At 32.6% G+C, this 20,918-nt stretch overlaps 1 long non-coding RNA gene across 1 annotated transcript in view; it reads right to left on the reverse strand.

Annotated features, from left to right (window-relative positions):
• The window catches only part of LOC120586236 (uncharacterized), a 66,718-nt gene extending 64,799 nt beyond the window's left edge, over window positions 1-1,919 (reverse strand). The window contains exon 1 of the long non-coding RNA XR_005648647.1: window positions 1,619-1,919. This is a non-coding gene — a long non-coding RNA (uncharacterized LOC120586236). The remainder of the gene's footprint in view (window positions 1-1,618) is intronic.
• Window positions 1,920-20,918: the final 18,999 nt, after the last annotated feature.

A 20,918-nucleotide genomic window follows, 5' to 3' on the forward strand; every position in this document is an offset into this window, starting at 1 on the left:
AGGTGGCTGTGACAGGAAAAGAATTGAATTGCAGAGATAAAATGATGTAGATAAAACAATTAAATAAATTTAAGAGTGACCCTACTACACAGATTTTGAGGATAATGTTCTCTGGAAGGGAGAATGCATAACTCTGAATAAAAGTCCGAATAGGTTTAGAAAAATGATAAAATTGAAGATGTAGAAATCGAAGATATAGCTGACATAAATTTGGTGGTCAAAGGGAGAAAAGGCAACAAAATACCTTCATCTTACGTAGAAACTATCACCATATGACAAAATTTTTTAAAAATAGTACCTTATATCCTGAGAAGGACTGGAAATAATATTCTATTTTAATTATATTTTGGATGAAAGAAAGTGTCAAATAGCAAGTAATGCCTAAAATTAATAATTCAAGAGTAATCTAAATAACATCTTTAAAAATTAATAACAAACTGTTGAATATGTTTGCCTCTGTTGAGTGTGGTTTCTTTGTAGAAAAAAAAATTAAAATTATTTTTAAGCCATCCTAAGATAGTTGACTTTTTCATTTAAAAAAAGTGCATATATTATTTGAAAATTAAGACAAATGTACTGGAACAGGATTCCAGTAAAATTGAAAAAGTGCTAGAACATACTAAAACTAGGAGATATACCAATCAGCTAACCAATCCATCATAAAAGTAGTAGTAAACCTTTATTTTCATGTTAGAAGTAAAAAAGCAAACAAAAATTGTGTTGAAGTATTATTTCTTGAAGGAGCTTTCAGCCTAACCCAGGACACACACATATGCATATCTCCTCACAAATTACATGCAAGTTGAATAGACTTTCTGACCTCTGAGAGGTTAAACAGAATCAGATGTGTTAAAATAGTTTAAACTGTGATCTCAATGCTGAAAGAACCACAAAAGCTGTGTATTTTAAAATTATACAACTTAATATTAATTTACACTTAAAATATTTAACTATAAATATTTAAATTACTACTCTAAATGATAATTCCTAAATAAGCTGAAAATATTAATTTTTTAAGTTTCACAAATACTCTAGCCAACTGTGCTAAAGTGTATTGATAAAAAAGATGCTTTTCTGTTGTGACAGGGATTTTTGTCCATTTTGGGCAGACCAATGTTCTCACAGTTTATTTTATTTTTAAAGAAATCTCAGAGCTTAAGCAGATGTCCTGCAAGTCTCAGGAAATCTCCCACACCACATGATGGTGTTTAAAAGAGATTCTTGAAAAAGGAAAAAAACTAAACCTTTAAAAAGGACTAATGTGTTTTACACCAGCCAGAATACAAATCAAGTACAAAAATATACAAGAATATTTCCCTTTGTTCCAAAAAAAATTAGTGGCTCTATTATAGCTATTAGACTGTTTTTTAGACAGTTTTCCTTATTGCTATTGTTTTGGATTAAGTGGAAAACATTTCACTAAAATAAGAATTACATGTTTTCCATGCCTGTTTGTCATGTAACCATCAATTCAACCCAGCATCACTCTTGTCTGTAGAGCCTCCTAGAGTGATTATTCAGGGCAGTTCGCATCATAAATTTGTTTCCATTCAATGCCTCCTCGTTGCATTCAAGTTCATATTTTTAATATGGCTCCATGTACTTAATGATCTCTTACCTGTTTTTCTTCTCTTTCTTGCTTCTAGTGTTTCCATATACTCCTTCTTCTGTCTGGGAGTATCTCTGACTCCTTCCCACTGCTAAACCTGATGACCCTTCAGTTCCTCATGTGAGCTGGATGAAACCCTAAAATCTTTTCTAGATTGGAGATTGACATGAATGCTGGTTCAGGTTCAGTGAATTTGCTTTCTCTGTGTTTTGGTAATCACTAACAACTAGATGCCCTAAATGATGGAGACAAGGATACAAAGTAGAATATCACCCAGTGATCTCTTTGTTACTAAGCAAAGGGTTCAGACATTTGGGATTATGACAATTCAAGTAAACAAGGGATAAAAAATAAGGTTTGTCTGAAAAGCCCAGTCAACTTTTATGCAATCTGTTAAAACAAATATTTTATCTACTTCCACAGAGAGAACTTTATTGAATCTTTAAACAGCTGCAACTTAGTATTTATCATATTTAAATCTGTAACTGTCCTCTTATACTCTAAACTTAATGAGCAAAGGGGTAAGGATGCTTATTTTTTTTTTAAATCCAAGAGTAGCTATCATTAGCAGTCACTAAAAATGTATTCATTCATATATCTTGAATATTTTCCATGTGTCTACTATGTATTAAAATTTGTTGCTGGAAAAGGAACAGAGAGAAAGAGGCAATATTTTGGTAAAATCCTATCTTCATGAATTAAAAAAAAAAAAGAATAGTCTTCTAGCCAATAACAACTGATTACAAATGAGCAAGAATTTTTTTTGTTATAAATTGACTTCTCATGATTCAACTATCATGCCCCAAACCAACATACCGAACGAGTCAGGCAAAAGAAAGGCATTTCAAACAATGACAAAACTGAAAAGAAAGTACCTTGTAGGAATCTATCTGAAGATAATTCTCAAAGAAATACTCTTAACGAAAATATATTTCATTAAGAACATGGGTTTCAACAGGGAAGATAAAAGGTAGGGGAAGCAGTGGTGATGATCAATAGGTCTTGATAAGCATTTAATTAACTGAAGTGGATGAATGTGCGATATGAGTGGAGGCAGGATTCCTGTAGTGGGGGAAAAAAAAACATACAGGAAAGAAAAACTGGTAAATACCCTGGAAGAAAAGTAAAATAAAATAAACTATGCCGGCAGAAAACAGGAAATTGGAAGGTGAATGAGATTAATGCTAAATTTCTCTAAAGGCATTATCTTATTTCATAGTATTTCCCCAATAAATTTCATTCCTCATTAGTTATGCATGTTCTTCATTGCTTGGTATGTGAGCAGAGTATTCTTGACAGAGACAATAGAACTAAATTGTATGCACAACTTCTGCTGCTGAAAGGTTGTCAGATGATGGTGGGAAAAACACATTTTTAAATAGAGAATAGAAAAATGCTCAGGAAGCTGTGAACTTTAGAAGTGACTTTATGCATACAAATGGAAGACCAGCAAGACAGATGTTTTCTGGAAGGGGATCGGTATGTGGGGTTGGGGCGGGCAGTACTTTGTTAATAGGATTGAGTTTATTGTTTTAGGTTAAGTCTTAGCTCTCTGCTGTTTCCTGGAAGCATGGCCATCAGTGAAGCACTACCAGCTGCCACCGCAGACTCTTGAAGCAACTGTGGAATAGCAAATAGCTAGACTGTCCCTGAAAAAGTGCCAATTTGCTTCTCTCTCTCCAATCTCCTCTACACACACACACACACACACACACACACACACACACACACGGAACAGACTTACTTTTACTTCATACTTTTGTAATTGGCAGGATGTAAATGTCTTTTTCTTACTATATCAAAGTCTAACATGTATCTGCATAAGAATAGTCCTTTCTTTAGACAAATAAACTGAACCCATCTCTGCATCAGAGAAAGGATTTAGGTCTCAGTGCCTCGCTGCAAACACAGTCATTAGAATACAAGGATAATTAAGCAGTTTTCAAATCCAATGGGAAAGAATGGAATCAAATGTACCCTCAGCTGGCATGGGGAACTGGGAACTGGCATCTGTGGCTTATAATTCCAACCCTTATGTTGTAAGAGAAAATTCTATTTTCTCTTATTCTATTAGGGTCTATTTTCAATTGACCATTGTCTCTTTTCACTTGTTTCATTTACAAGCCTTGTAATTAACCTTCACCTAGAGGTTTCATTTGCAGAAATGGATGGAGTATTTTTGGCTGTGTTGTTTGAGGAGTGGAATGGGATCAATATAATCAATTAGATTAAAATAGGATGTATTCCAATTGTTCAAGGCAACTGGGCACATTTGACATATCTTAGCATATTAAAGAGGAGATTGAGAAAATAAGTTAATTTCAATTTATAATAATGAAAGAGGAAATTGAATGAAAAACAAGGGAAAAAATCTCGCAGAACTTTCTTTTGCCTCACTAAATGGAGTTGACAACTGTGCTGAGATTTCTAGTTCACTTGTTATCACTACCATCACTGTCACTGGGTCACCTTGTCATATTTCACATTTATTACACATATTTCTGTAGAAACCACAATAATCAGTATACATCCAGACAGGTTTTGCTGTCATCTCTCCAAAATGTTTATTGACAAAAATGGAAGCAACTGAATGTATTAGCCAAGATCAGAATCTTCAGAGTTCAATCAGTAGTTTTTTTGTTTTTTTTTTAAAAGACATACGTGATGCATCTAAATGAGGTTAAATTTAAGAAATAGCAATAAAAATGATTAATAATAATTCAGTGAAGCAAAGAAACATAAGCACATTTTCTGTGCAATTTATCCTCTTCAGTAATGGATGTGAAGTTGGAAGAAGTAGGTTAATTATTTCATCCATGAACCAAAAAAGAAATCAATTGAATATTTATATCTGTGAACAATTCCTACTTTGGACATGTTTTAGTAAGGTCAAATTCACTTATCTGTTGCTCTTATTTTCTCCTTTCTCTACCACTTTATGAAAAGATGAAGTCAGAAACAGCAAATCAGTTGACAAATTTCATAAACCAAATTACAAATTTTGCTAATTACTCTTTCATTTGTCATTTATATGGTAGCATTAGAGATGATACAATAGAGAAAAGGGAGGAAATATGAGTGAGAAAAATGCATGGATAAAATAGTTCTAGATATAATTTACAAATCACTAGCTCCAAATAAAGGAGAAATTTCCATACAAATCTTCATATGTCAGAAAAATATACCATTTTTCTTAATTTATAGAATAATACTACAGATGCAAATAAGCACAAAACAAAAAGAAAAAAGAAAACCTGCAATGTTCTCATATTTTCCCTGATATTACTGGTTTTGTGTTATTAATAGACCTAAACAGCTTTTACTAGTATCACTCCCATGTCACAATGTGTTGACACATTATGTATTTTCTAACACATTTGGAATGCTAGGTTTCCCTAGTGAATCTCAGTATCTCAGAGGATGAAAACAAAATCTGAACACTGTCAGAAACATCCAAAACTGCTCTAAATTAGAGATTCAATGGACTGCCCAATTGCCTTGAGATGTTCATTATTTGAGAAGAAATAAATCTTTTTTTTTTTTAAGTTTTTACTTATTTAATTATTTAATTTTCATTTTTGGCTTACTGATATTATGTCTATCATTCTTCTTATTTCCTAGGTCACATAACCAACATAAATATCAGAAAATGGTAAACTTTAATAAGTAGAAAAATTACAAAGAAAAAAATAAATTAGATTATAAAATATTTCACTACTCACTGCTGTTTTCGTGAACCTTCCATCATTGTCTCTCTGTTGCACAAGTATATGAAGAAAACGAACACACATATATGTCATTAAATATTCTTTGAATACCTGAATTTCAATAGCTACATTTTAGTCAGTATTTAGATATAATAATTCTGTATAGTTAGATATGTAAATTGCTTCTATCTTTTTTGCAGCCATGGTTGCCAAGTACATTCATGAATAAAAAATACTGTCTCCACTTCTTATTTCCTTAGTAGAGAGTTATGTATATTCTAACTTTGCTTTAAAGAGAGAATGAAAGACAATAAGCCAAAGTTAAAAATGACATGAAACTCCAAGAGTTTGGGATTTCACACCCAGTTACATTGCTTAGCAGTCCTGTCAACTTTGGGAATTTACTTAAATCATTTGAATTTTGGTTTTCTGGTCTAGTCCAAGAAGAATATGAATTCTACTCTAAAGATTACCTGGTGTGCCATGTGTAAGTTATTACTGTAATGTCTGACAAACTGTAGTGTTCATAATTGATAGATATTATTAATGAAACTTACAAGCACTGTGTTGTGGTTGAGAACTTGTCTTCTAGATCCAGATAGCTTGAATAAATACTGGCTCTTCCAACTCCACTGATTATGAAAACTTAAACAAGTTTTGAACCTCTTTGTGCCTCTATTTAATAATAATAATATCCAATCATCTGGCAAAGGTCATTTGGGTTGTATTATAAATAATACTGAAATGAACATGGGGTACATATATATCTACAAATATGTGTTTTCATATTTTTCAGATAGATACTCAGAAGAGGGATTTCTGGGTCATAAGGTAGCTCTATTCTTAATTTTTTGAGGAACTTCCATACTGTCTTCGATAGTGGCTGCTAAAATTTACATTCCCATCGGCAGTTCACGAGGGTTCCCTTTTCTTCACATCCTCTCCAACATTTGTTATTTTTTCTCTCGTATTGATAATAGCCATTTTAATGGGTTTGAAATGATGTCTCATAGTTTTGATTTGCATTTTCTTTATAGCTAGTGATGTTGAGCATTGTTTTATATATCTGTTGCCCAATTGTATGTCTTCCACGAAAAAGTATCTGTTTAGGTTCTTTGCCCATTTATTAATGAGTTTGTTTATTGTCTTCTTGTTTTGAATAGTTATCTTTCCCATATTTATTTATGATAATTTCTAAATTACAATAATCTATTTTATTCCATTAACTCCTCATAACTATTTTTAACCATGTCATACTATTTTAATTCCGTAGCTTCTATGTTTTCATGTCAGAGAGGACAAATCTTACAATTTGTTCTATTCTGAAACATTTTAGCTATTAAACTCATTTTTTATAACGCTTTAGAAATATGTATGTTTATATGAATGAAAACATAGTAACTGTGTTAATGACAAAGTCAATATCTATTTGTGTCTTTTGATGCAATGACATTGGTGTTAACTTTAGTCATTTTGGAGAAGAGGGCATTTAAACTTTTTTTTGGTAAAAATCGAAATATTTATTCAACTTCCACAAAATTAAAAACAAATATGTATATAGATAGATAGATAGATAGATAGATAGATAGATAGATAGATAGAATGACTAAAGTTACTGGATTCTTGGCTATCTGATTTTCATATGACTCTCAATTTGAGAATATATTTATAACATTATGGAAATTAGATACTCAGAGAACAAAGCATAGTAATTTGTACCTTTCAAGTAATATTGTGAAAGATAGTATAGGATTCTATTTATAGTACAAAAGAGTTAAAGTCCTATATACCTTTTATCCAATTAGGAAGATCAGTAACTCCTTTAATTAGCCTAAGCAGAAATAATAAAAGTAGGAAGAAAACATCAAATTCAGTTAATCTTGGATAAAGAGGAGTACACAAGTTTTTGCCAAGAAAAACGTTATCTAAGCAGTCCTGATATCATTGAAGGCAAGTATTTTAGTGATCTTAAAAATCTCTAAATAATTATCACTTATTCAGATACTTTACCTAGGAAAAAACATATATGAGAGCACTACATTATATATAAATAACTTTAAGGTCATTTTTGGATTATCTCACCTATAATGTTTTAAAGAACAAAATCAACAGGTAAGACGTTTGCTTCAATTAGTGCTAATTTCTTGCTGAGAAAATATATAAGCCAATTATCTAAATAATGTCAGTTTATGAGTGATGTTATTATGTCGCCCAAAATAAGATTAACAGAGGAAAACATACACAATTTTCTATAAAAATCTTATAGTACTAATGTTTTTATATATGCAGCCTAGTTCTTATTGACTTCAAAGTAGCTTTATTTACACATACAGTGGCATAATTTCAATATATACATAAATTTTATTAGATAATGGCAGTCTACATGATTTTCTATCAGGATTATGCTCTAAGACCACATATTGAAGAAAATTCCAAAACACACCAGATGTGCACTCACACGCGCACACGCACACACACACATACACACACACACACACAGAACAAATTAATAACAAGATTTAGAAAAACACTGAGTTCAGTTATAACATAAATATTTCCATAATCTATAATCAGAATATAACCATAAATCAACTGTGGTTCTGAAGTTTTAAGCCTCCCAACCTTCAGTAGGCAGACAACAGAGAACAGAGGAAAGGTTCCCTATGTAATAAAAGTAAATAATTCTATTTAAGGCACAGGAGCAAAACAAGGCTCCCCACTCTGACACAGGTATCAGGGGCAAAAAACACTTCATAAGAAGTGAATAAGAAAAGCTTCTGCTTATCACTCCCTGAAGCTATGAATTATTGGGGAGTTTTGGGAGATGGGAGTTGAAACAAATCACCATGATTGCTTGGTGATTGACTCTACAGTATTCACTATCACCAAGTGACAATGTCCCCAAACAGCTTTTGTATTAATAGGAACTGAAGTTAGTTGAAGTCATTGCTAAAACTTCTAGACAGAGAAAGTAAAACACAGAGAAATAGAGAAGTAAAAGGGAAAATTAATTTATATCTAGAATGAGTTGCAACCACAAAAACACGTGAATGATACAATATCATGAAAGAAAACCTAGTCGGTATACTCCAAATTAAATTAAGTAACTACATAAAATTTATTTTTATTAAAGTGTATTTTGATCTTCAAAGGAAATGGATGAATAATTTAAGAGAACATAATATCAACAAAAATTGTATTATAAACACAAACAGAAAGAAATTAAAGTTATGTTTATATAATGTATATATGTATATAAAATGAATACAGAAGTGGTGGAGATATTAGTGTGTGTGTGTGTTTAAAAGAAAATTGAGGGCCTTAAGATAAATATAACAAGAATTCAAAAGACTGAACAGCGAGAGTAGCAACATTTTAGCAAAAATGACTACAACATTTTATAATTAAGAAAATATATGAGGCCTCAAATTAAAGGAACACTAACTCAATCTAGTAGACTCATATTCTATGAGCTCTAGACTGAGTTAATAGGAAAAGTTTAGAAATTTTAAAATAATGAAACCCAGACAAGTGTCCCAAGCTCATCTGGAGTATAAAAGTAGATCAGATATCATAAATGTTTTTAAAATAACAATCAGTACCACATTGCAACCTATTCTGCTGTCTGCTTAAAGCAGGGGATTCCATCTGCCCACACTCAGAACAAAGAGATTCTGAATATATTAAACATTAGAATTCAATTTGTCAAAGACCATTGCATCTGAATATAGTTATCATTAGATAGTAAAAGTGAGACTATTAGTGTCCCGGTTAAAATCCTGTTCAAGGAAAGGAAAATGTAGTTAAAAAAAAAAAAAAAGGTCAGTCAGAAAGAAAAGAAATGCTCATTGTAATGTTTCAAGCCATATTCTTCACATATCTAAATTACTTTTTTATATACTTTAACAATTTAGGTTCATTTTATATTTCAAGATTTTGATCACTATTTAGGACCACTGGAGGAATATTTATAAAGAGAGGAATAACACACTCAAGAGTAAATAATGCCCTTGTGACTGAAGGAGTTAATATAACTTCTAAAGGAAATTAACTTTGTAGAAGTTAGTACTTTAGAGCTTCTGACTTTTTTTTCTGTCCTGATGAGGGCCAAAAAATCCCATTAATGCTGCTGTTTACTTCATATTACAACTAGTGCAGAATATTTTGTTTTGGGCAAGGGGAAAAATAAGCAGAAAACACAACAGATTTTACCATGCGACTATCTTAAAGCACTTCGTCTCAAACATTTAACATCTTATCCCTCTCCCTTCTTTGCATGGATCTATTCTCTTTGAAGACATATGGTTTGCATACTAAAATTAAATTGAAAATTTTTAAATATAAACAATTATCAGATTATACATTCGACCCCTAATCAATTATATTCAAGTGAAGGATGGTTAACTCAATGAGAAAAGAAAGGAGAATTTTTGAGAAATCCACAGCTATGTTCTTCCTGATATTTAAATTGCTGACAGGACCAAAAATATACCTAGGAATATCACTTAGTACAGCTAGCAAAAGTCAAGGGAACAGATATTTAAGTGGTAAATAGTAGAAGGTCACACGCTAGTGATTGCACACACATATGCTAGAAACCAACGAGATGTCAGGGGGAAACATAAAGTTCAGCCAAACTAATACAACAAAGAATCTATACACAAGCATATCATTTAGCCTAGATTATAACACAAAATATTTGCTGATCTCTGTCTTAAATAGGTCTGTTTTCATAAGCAATGAAATAGAATGTAAAAAAAGTGGCATTTCCTTTAATATATAATTTGCAATACACAAAGATCACCTTACACTTAATTTGTACAGTTTTAACTTACTCTTTGTAACTTAAAATATAAGGATATTTTTCATTTGTGGAAATATTTACATAATAATTGTGCTGTTTTAAATCCATAAGTTTTCAACTTTTTTAGTTAACCTGTGGAGGACACGGATTCTCTTCCTTCCTGTAAACCGATCAGATCCACAAATAAAAAGAGAGAATAAAGGGCAGAAGAAGACAGAATGAGAACTGAGAAAACAGAGTAAAAATGTTACTGTGATGATTCCTGGTGTGGGGACAAAGTATAAATTCTGAAGAAAAGGTGCTCAACAATCAACATTGTGCCAACAAGTGGTATTTTGATACATGTGTCAAGAGCATGAGTTACTTATTCTTTACATAAAGTGTCTCATATATCCAGATCTCATTTTATATTTTGTATACAAATAATATTCATTATCTGTTTGGTATATTATTTATAATGCTTTGCAAAGCCGTGGAACAAATTCAAATTATTTTACAGTAGTAGACATACACACCCTAGATTATCCCCAAACAGAGCCATTATCATTTCCTGGGATCTACACTCTACGTATATACTTCATCTCTGTGCAAAATTCTACTCAGTGAAGTAAATAAGAAGATCATTAAACCATTGACAGTAGCTCCAGATGGATGCCTGATCCACTGTGAGCATGACACGCAGGCCTCCGTGACGGAACTGACCCTCCCAGCTAATCTATTCCTTCGGTACATGTGTCCCTCTGGCTGCTGTGGAATAGTTAGTATCTACTTGTCCTAGATCTTCCTCCAGTGTTAGGAGGAATTGAGAACACTTCCTCACTTCCTTCAGACTACTGCCAGTGTTACTGCTCTACACAGAAGCATCTGAGCTCTATTGGCAATCTAGGACTATCGCAGCTGATATACTCAAAGTATGCTTTATTTAGGGGTTAAATGCATTCTTAACGTCTGCGCTTTTAAATATCAGCTGAGTGACACATGATTACTGAACACATTTGAGCTCCCTAGGTTTAGAATCAGGCTTTTTGTTAAACCTTACGTTTTCTCACACTTCTTGAATTTGGATTACATTTGCTCATTTTTGTTTCCATTATTGTTCTATGACCTTCCATATCTTCCTGCCCGAACTCCACTATTTAATCTAGCAATGAGCTGTTCTAGTAAATGAATTTGTAGTACTATGTCAGGAGCCATTGATGTGTTAGTGGAAAAACGCTGGTCTCTATCACTCTCCTTTTCTGTAAATAACAGAGGTGCATTTTAAGAGGAACCTTCGAAGACCTCCGACTTTGCTGTTTAACACACTGACATACTTTTAAATGGTGGAGATGCTGATTCAACTATTTGTAGTGTTTCTGGATGTAATTCTCCCTCTCACCTCTTCCCATTCCAGCCCAGATCATACTATATTTATGGATGCATACTCTACCCCTACGAAAGATTAATGGTTTTAATTATTTGCCAACTAAAACATTGCAATTATACACAAAACATGTATAGAACAGAGGCTCCAAAAATACAGTTTAATGTTTATTATAAAAGAAGTTCTTAGTTCCTTCATATTGGATTCAGTTGGTAGTCTTGTTCATTCATTCATTCATTTACGTTAAAAAAATGCATCTAATGCCTACAAGGTTTAAGTGTGGTTCTAAACACTAAGAATCATCTAGTGAACATAGCCTAGTCTCTTCCTTCTAGGGGTTTGTAACCTATTGAGGGTGGTAGTAGAAATAGAGATAGAGAATAAAGGCAGGGTCAAACAAACCCAAAGGAAATTTTAGTGTTGTGACAATGTTAGTGTTTCTGACTCAATTCCTATCTCATCATCCATATCCCACCTTTTTGACATGTGCACACCCAGAAATTCTACTTTAACAGCTACCTTTTTAAAAAAAAAAAAAAAGCTTAGAATAACCTTTTCTCCCTTCCTTTCCACGTATGATCAAATCACAAACTATTGTCACGCCAGACTTCTAACTATCTCTTTAAACTAGGTTTCTTTTTCTCCAGAACCTTCACTGTGGTCCAAGTGCCCTCTTGAATCAGGGCCCTGGTGCACTAGCAGGAACTGTGACTCCACACTCAACTCTGAGAACACTTCTGTGAATAAGAAAAGAAATGACACCAACTGTCCACTCCTGCATCATCCAACCTGGGAAGTTGTCCCCAAAGAACGAGGTCACATATGGTACAATGGCTATTGGCTCCTCTCAAACCACTGACTCAGTTATACAAATCCCCATTTTTTGTCTAAAGAGAATCAGAGCAATTCGTCTAGATCTTGCAATATTATATAGATTTTAGGGGCTCAAGTCTGTGAAAATCAGAGCAGAACAATTAGTTTTTAGTACCTATGTCTTAAAAAGATGGTTATATATGAGAAGACAGAGCTATATGTATTGGTTCATTTTCTTTTAAGTTCCAATTATATAAATTGGAATTGAATTGTATTGCTGAAGTTAGCCAATCATAATGTTTTTCTATTCAATATATGTAGAGTCGCACTGTTATTCTTGATTTATTTTACATATTAAATTTAGGTAGTCTCTATAATTCAATGTAAGTTCACTAAAACAGGGACTCCATGAGGGCAGGGGATTTTTTTTTAATTCTTTTTGCTTTTAAATTCTTAACACCTAGAAAAATGTCAGGCACAGAATAGGTGCTTGATAAATATATTTTGATTGAACAAATACATCAAAGTATTTTTTTCCTTTCTCCTTTCATGAGAAACAAAAAACATTCTGAAGAAAATCCTTTTGCACAGATTACCACTTTCTTTCATTTCTCCCATTTGCCTCAAAATGAGAAAATTGAGAACACTTTAGGAAATGTGGGGTAAAATTACCACCACTATGAGTTTATACAATTCAGCATGCTTACGGATGCTCAGCTGTCAGGAACAAAAATCTAGCTCAAAAGATTTAGTAAGCAACTAAATTATTGTTTCACAAAGCTGACAAAAACCCAATGATATATTCTTCAGACATGGCTGAATAGATGCTCCCATTATGTCCTCAGGGATCTGACTCATTTTTTTTCCTCCTCTCAGAAATGTTTTTGTTTTCATTGACTTAATTCTCAGGCGGACTTCTGCATATGGATTCAAGATGCCAGTGGCATCTACAGGCTCACGTGACATTGCACTTCGAGTTTCCTGAGAAAGACAAAGTATGTTTACTGATACATCATTCTGATAAATGTCCAAGGAGCAATAAGATAGTGTCAGCATAGTTTACATATGGATCACTGAGCCAACCACTGGACTGGGTGATCTCTGGGTCTCCTGTTGACCTCTGGGCTGGAGGCAGAAAGTAGGAGTAAGAGTAGCTCCATCTGTGAGCTAAGTGGACATAAAACATTGTCAACCACTCATAGTCCAGAGAACACTGCAAAATCTCATTCCTCCTTTTTTCTCTGGCCATACCTCACCTCACTCTCTTTCTAGTTCCCTTCTCTGTGTTCCAAATAGATTGACCTTTTTTTTTTTCCCTTAAATTTATCAAAGCACATTCACTCCTGAAAGCTTTCACACATGCTGCTCTATCTGGAATATTCTTCCTTCTTCTAGCGACTTCATCCCGACTAGCTCATTTTTATCTTGTAGCCCTCAATTTAGTGATTACTTTCTCGTGGAATCCATTGATGGTTTTCTAGTTTGGTCAAAGTCTCTTGTCACATGCTCCCTGTTAGAAAATGCATATGCTTCTTTTCAGAACTTGTCATTATTGTAATTGTTTATTTTCAAAGTATTTGTTGACTTTGATCTCTTTACCTAGAGGAAGACAGTTTCCTACACTGTCATCTTCCTCAGCGTTGCTCCAGCATGTGACATACTGTCTGGCACATGGTAGACATTAAAAATATTTATTAATGAGTGAAAGAAAATGTGTCAGATAAATAATTGGATTAAGTAAATATTGAATAACTGACTAGTTTATTGGGAGAACAATTTTTTTCAGTAAAGATATAGATAGTAAATATTTTAAGCTTTGCAGTCACACAGTTTCTGTTACACATTTTTCTTTGGATTTTCCTTGTTTGTTTGTCTCTGTTTGCTGTTTTACATCCATTTAAAAATGTAGAAAACATTCTATACTAAACAGGTCACTGGCCAGATTTGCCCACCTATGCATTAATATATTGGTAGTTTTGATTCTGTCTGTAATTGCATATGATAATGATAATGAAACTCTAACTCAACCGTTTTTATCTTTTGCTTTGCTTTTGTTTTGGACATGTGCACTTAACTTTCTACCCTAAATAAATACTAGTTCTGTTCTCAGCACCTAATCCAAGATCATGTTGTTGTGCTCTCTTTTCAAACCCATTTGTTACTAACTTCTCCTCCCTATAAAATGCCTGTGCATTTCTTCTGATCTCCCACTGTCTGTGCCACACTGTGCCTTTTCCATTCTTTAGCCAAGTGCACCTGCTGCCCTGGCTTCTTATTGCTGTTTCAAATTTTTATGCTGCATCATCATCCCTTCTGCTTTTTGCAGTATATAGTGTAATATTTCAGTAGAAGGAGAAATGTTTATTTAAAATAAACTGAGTAAAACAGACATTCCTAGATTCTGACACCTGAGAAATAGCATGCCATCTGCCCTCCATAAGGAGCACTTTGCCTGAGGGACATAACCATATAATCCAGGTAAGCTCTTACTAATGTGTAAATTGTACTGCAACCTACAAATTGTAGTTGTCATTCTAGACCTTCTGTCCTTTTCCTGCCCTCAGTTCTATAGTACATTTTTAATCCTTTTGTTGTTGTTGTTGTATACACTTTGACATCTCTTCCCCTGGAATACAACTACTAGTCTTAAAAATAGGAGACTTAGAACATCTCACTCATTATTTTTTTGTGCCTTCAGTTTCTCAGTATGAATTGCAGGATTTTTCTCTTTTCTAGGAAAAAAAAAACTGCACATTTTAAGTACCGCTGTTACATAATTGGAGGGTAATAAAGTAAAACCTTAAAACATAAGCGTATATAGATATTTTAAATGTCATCTCTAGTGAATGCATGATTTATAAAAACATGCTATATCTTGCAATCTTCAAAAAAAGAGTTCTGTCATCAACTTCAAATGAATCATATGAACTGTGGCAAAAATAAATTGTTTTTCAGTATTTACCATAGACATCTAAAACAACACAGTTTAATAGTTCTTTATCAAATATGACAAATATTACATTAAGATAAACTTTACATACAATAAATTACAAAGAACTTAATTCAATGAGTTTTTATAAATGCAACACCTATGTTAGCACCAAAACAATTAAGACAAAAACATGTTTCCATCCTCTGGAAAAAAATTTTTTATGCCTACTTTCAGTCCACAGAATTAGTTTTTCTTGCTCCTGAACTACATATAAATCGAAGCATAGAGTATGTATTATTTTGTTTCTAACTTTTTTATTCACCATAATGTTTTGAGAATTTTCATGTTTCGTGTGTTCCAAGGGCCCATTCCTTTCATTGCAGAGAATTATAGCATTGTATTAACGATGGGTCATGAATATACTCCAATTACTTCATCCATTACCTATTTGATGGGATTTTGAGCTGTTGGTTTTTGTCCATTATTGATAAAATTGCTAATGAACACTCATGAACAAGGTTTTTTGGTGGACTTAGATGTTTATTTCACTTGGTGGAATACTTAGAGTATGTTTGCTACATTATAGGATACTTGTATCCTTAACTTTATAATACATTGCCAAACAGTTTTCCAAAGTTGTTGAAGCATTTTACATTCCCAGAAGCAATGTTTGTGAGATTCAGTGACTCCAATCCTTGTAAAAATTTGGTGCTTACAGTATTTTTATTTTTACTTTTTTTTTTATTAGCTATGAGGTAGCTTAATATGCATTTCTCTGATGCCTATTGATGTTCAGTACTTATTCAGTTGTTTATTGGCCTTTCATATAATTTCATTTTGGTCTTTATATCATTTCTTTTATGTTTTTTTGACCAACTTCATTGTTTTTTGTTATTACTATTAGCTTGTAAGAAATCTTTATATGTCTTGAATAAAATATCTTGCATATATATTCTTGGTTTGCATATTTATTTATTTAATTGAATTTTAAAAAGAAGTAAAATACTTGTAAATAAGCTTTTTATTTTAGAACAATTTTAGATATAGAAATTGCAAAGATAGTAAAATATTTCCTATACACTCCACATCCAGTTTCCCCTATTAATGACTAAGATCTTATGTTAGTATGGAATCTTTGTTACAGTTAATGGAGCAATATCAATGCACTATAATTAACTAAAGTTCATGCATTTTTATATTTCTTTGTTTCCCGCCCCCCCCCCCAATATCTTTTTTTTCTGTTCCAGGATCACATTCAGGATACCGTATTACTTGTAGTAGCTATATGTCTTTAGGCTTCTCTTGGTTATGACAGTTTCTTGAGTATTTTTGATAGCTGTGACTGTTTTGCAAAACCCTAATCAAGGATTTTGTAGAATGTCCCTCAAGTGGAATTGTCTAATATTTTTTCTCATAATTAGACTGAAGTTATGTATATTTGAGAAGACCAGAAAGATAAAATGCCATTTTCATCACATCATAAAATATATACTATCAGCCTGACTTATTATTGTTTGTGTTGATCTTGAAGACCTGTTAGGTAATATTTTTTAGGTTGGTCCACTGTAAAGTTACTCATATACCTTTCCCCATTCTCATTCCTTACTGTATTTTTTGGAAGAGACTCATTGTACACAGCCTAAACTTAAGGGATGAGAAGTTATATGCCACCCTGAGGAAAAAGTATCTACATAAATTATTTGGAATTCTTTGTCACTGGAGATTTGTGTCCTTTCCCCATTATTGATTAATTCAATGATTTATGTTTATCAGTAGGAACCCATGACCATATATTTAATACTTTGGGTTATAATACAGTATTTTATGTATTTTATTGCTCAAAACATTCTAGCTTTGGCTACTCGGACCTTTTTTAGTTGGCTTCCATACCCCTTTAATATACTTCATAAATTACGTGTACATATATATGTGTGTTTATGGTTTATTTGTTTGTTTGTTTATTTAAAATTAACAGAGGGTTTTTGTAAGAGAAGTTTTAGGGTTACAAAATAATGGAGCAGAAAACATAGAGCATTCTCAGATTTCTCTTTTCTCCACTTACCCAGTCTCCCTCATTATTAACATTTTGCATTAGTGGGGTATATTGTTGTAATCGATGAGCCAATCTTGACACATTATTAACTAAAGCCCAAAGGGAACAATAGGGTTTACTTTTTGAGTTGTACATTCTATGGGTTTTGACAAATGTATAACATGTTGTATTCACTATTAAAGATTCATACAGAATACTTTGCTACCCTAAATATCCCCTGTGCTCCAACTATTTATTCCTCTCACTCTCTGACCTAAACCCCTGGAGGATTGTTCTGTTTCTACATTTTTCCTTCTCTAGAATGTCATATAGTTGGAATCATACAGCCTTTTCAAACTCTTGTCTTTCACTTAGCAATATGCATTTAAGATCCCTCCATGTCTCATGTGACTCGATAGTGCTTATCTTTTTATCGCTGGATAGTGTTCCACTGTATGGGTGTACTAGTTTGTTTATTGATTCACTTAATTGAAGAACATCTTGGTTATTTCTAATTTGGGGCAACTAAGAATAAATTTGTTACAAGCTTTCTAATGCAGGTTTTGGGGTGGGCATAAATTTTTAACTAATTTGGGTAAATACCTAGAAGAACGATTCCTGTGTTGTATGTTCATCTTTGCAGGAAACTACAAACTGCCTCTAAAGTGGCTGCGCTGTTCTGCATTCTGACCAGCAATGAATGGGAATTACCATAGTTCCTCATCTCTGGAAGCGTTTGGTGGTATAAGTGTTTTGGGTTTTAGTCATTCTCATTTCATTGTTGCTTTAATTTTCAATTGCTAAATGACATATGATGTTGAACATCTTTTCATATGTATATATATATTGAACACTCCCTTACTTTCTGGCACTACATGATGTTTCAGGCCTATCTTATGTATTTCCTGCCTCAGTCATAGAACCAATCTTTTTTTTTTTTTTCTTTTTGGGGAACCCTGGTTCTTTTTCATGGAGAATGGCATTAAGCACCAAGATCTGGGTGTTAGACACGCTCCTTATAACCAGGGTATCAGTGCTTCTAAGCGATCTCAGTTGATAAAACAAGGGCATTTACATGTGTATAGATATAGCCTCCATAGATACACATATCGATATTTATTGCTGTATGCAACCTTCTGTATCTACATTAAGCTAAACATGAGTTCATACTGATGTCTCCAACTCTAATATCTTACCACACGGATCTTTCCGGCCTTCTTCTTTTGCTTAATTCTAATTTCTCACATCATTGGTATGAAACCTGGCTCCCACAATCTGTTATTTGTTCAATTATGGTACACTATATGAGGGTAATAGAGTTATTAACCATCACTCTCATGTGAAACAGCTTTATCAGCTAGAGTACAATGCTTATTACAGTTGCTTTTGCCATTAGTCTTACAGAATTCACTCATTTGCAAAATTACTTAGATCGTACTTTTTCTCCTGATTCCCTTCAGTGAGGTTGTTCATATACTCGTAACAAATAGATTGTTTGGTCATGTTCTAGATTCCATTCTCAGAAGCCCAGATCTCCTAAATGATATTTTAAAATTTGCATACATAAACATTTTACTCTTTGTGCCATGAAGTTCTGTGGATTTTAACAAATGCATCATGTCATGTACTCACCATTACAGTAAGAATAGTTTTATTACTCCAAAAAATCCCATTCGTCACTTATTCAACACCACTACCACATTAAACTCCTAGAAATCTCTGTTTTTACTATCTCTATAATTTTGCCTTTTTCAGAATCTCATTTGGTTGGAATTATATACTACAATATATTCTTTGCAGACCGACTTCTTTCAGTTAATAATAGACATTTAAGATTCACTCAAGTCTTTTTGTGGCTTGATAGTTAATTTTTTTATTGATAAATAGTAGTCCATTGTATGGATGAATGACAGTTTGTTATAAGAATATGTATTCTCCTATTGTTAGATGGAATATCCTATAAATGCCAATTAATCCAGTTGATTAATGGTGCTATTCAGAGCAATATATCTTGATTAATGTTCTGTCTTCTTTATCTATCAATTACTGTCAGAAGGCTGTTGAAGTCTTTGATTATAATAGTAGATTTCTTTATAGTTCCCTCAGTTTTATCAGTGTTGGCCTTGTGTATTTTGATATTCGTTGTTAGATGCATAGATGTTTAAGGTTGTTATGCCATTATGGAGAATGACCTCTTTATCATCGTGTAGTACTTCATGTTTTTCTCGATAATTTTCTTCTGAAGTTTGCTTTGTCTGAAATTAATATAGCCACTCCAGCTTTTTGTTGTTGTTGTTAGAGTTAACATGATATAGCTTTATCTGTCTCATTACTTTAACTTGTCTATGAATTTATATTTAAAAATAAATTACAGATAGACAACAAATGGTTGGGTATAATTAATTCTTATGCACTTTCAAAATTTGTCTTTTAATTGTTGTGTTTGCACAATTCATATTTAAAATAAGTATCGATATAGTTATACTAATATCTACCATATGGTAACTCTTTTCTATTTATTAGTTTTTGGGTTTTTTTTTCCCCATTCATTTAATGCCTTCTCAGGTTTAAATTGAGCCTTATATATGGTTCCATTTATCTTCACTTTTTCCATTATATTTCTGTAAAAAAAAAGTTTTAGTGGTTGCCCTAACACTTATTCTTAATTCTTAATTTCTTCCTTCAATCCTTTATGACATCACTGCTGTTCATTTCACTTGTATATGTGCTATAATCACCCACTTTAAACATTTCCCTTTGTATAACTTAAAAATAAATAGATTTTTTCCTTTCTTAATGAAAATTCAAATTTCTGGCTTACATTCTTTGCCTCTCCCCACTCCCCGCCGCCTCCCCGCAAAAAAAAAACCTTCTTTTAACACTCTTGCATGACTGGTCTTTCTATGAGTTCTCTTAGTTTTTATTTACCTGAGAAAGTCTATATCTCTTCACTTTTGAAGGGATATTTTTCTTGACATAGAATTCATGTTGCCATTTTGTTTTTGTTTTGTTATTCCAATAGTTTAAATATATTAGTTTATTCTTGCTTGCATAGCAGCATAGTTTCTGATAAGAGATCCATTGTGATTCTTACCCTTGTTTTTCTCTGGCTTTCAAGATTTTCTTTTTGTCATTGATTTTCTGCAGTTTGAAGATAACATACCTAGGTACTTTTTTTTTTTTTTTTTAATTTATTTTGCTAGATGTTCTCTGAATTTCCTAAAGCTGTACTTTGGTGTCTGTCTTAATTTTAAAATGTTCTTGGTTGTCATTATTTCAAATATATCTTCTGTTTCATTCTCTTTTCTCCTTTTAGTATTTCAGTTACACATATTAAATCTTTTTGAAATTGTCCCACTTGGATGTTCTCTTCCATTCTTCTTTCTCTTTTTTGTTTTTTATCTTTCATTTCAGCTTGTAATATTTCTATTGACCTATCTTCAAGCTCAGTGATTCTTTCTGATGTCTGGTCTACCAGTGATGAATGCAAAGCATTCTTTAATCTGTTACATTGCTTATAATTTCTAGCGTGTCCTTCTGATGCTTTCTTAGTTTCCATCTCTCTGCTTATATTACCCATCAATTGCATATTTTATACTATTTCCATTAGAGCCCTTAACATATTAATCAAAATTACTTGAAATTTTCTGTCTGGTAA

The sequence above is a fragment of the Pteropus medius genome, unplaced genomic scaffold (genome assembly GCF_902729225.1).
Source record: "Pteropus medius unplaced genomic scaffold, Ma_sr-lr_union100, whole genome shotgun sequence".
NCBI classification, from domain to species: Eukaryota; Metazoa; Chordata; class Mammalia; order Chiroptera; family Pteropodidae; genus Pteropus; species Pteropus medius.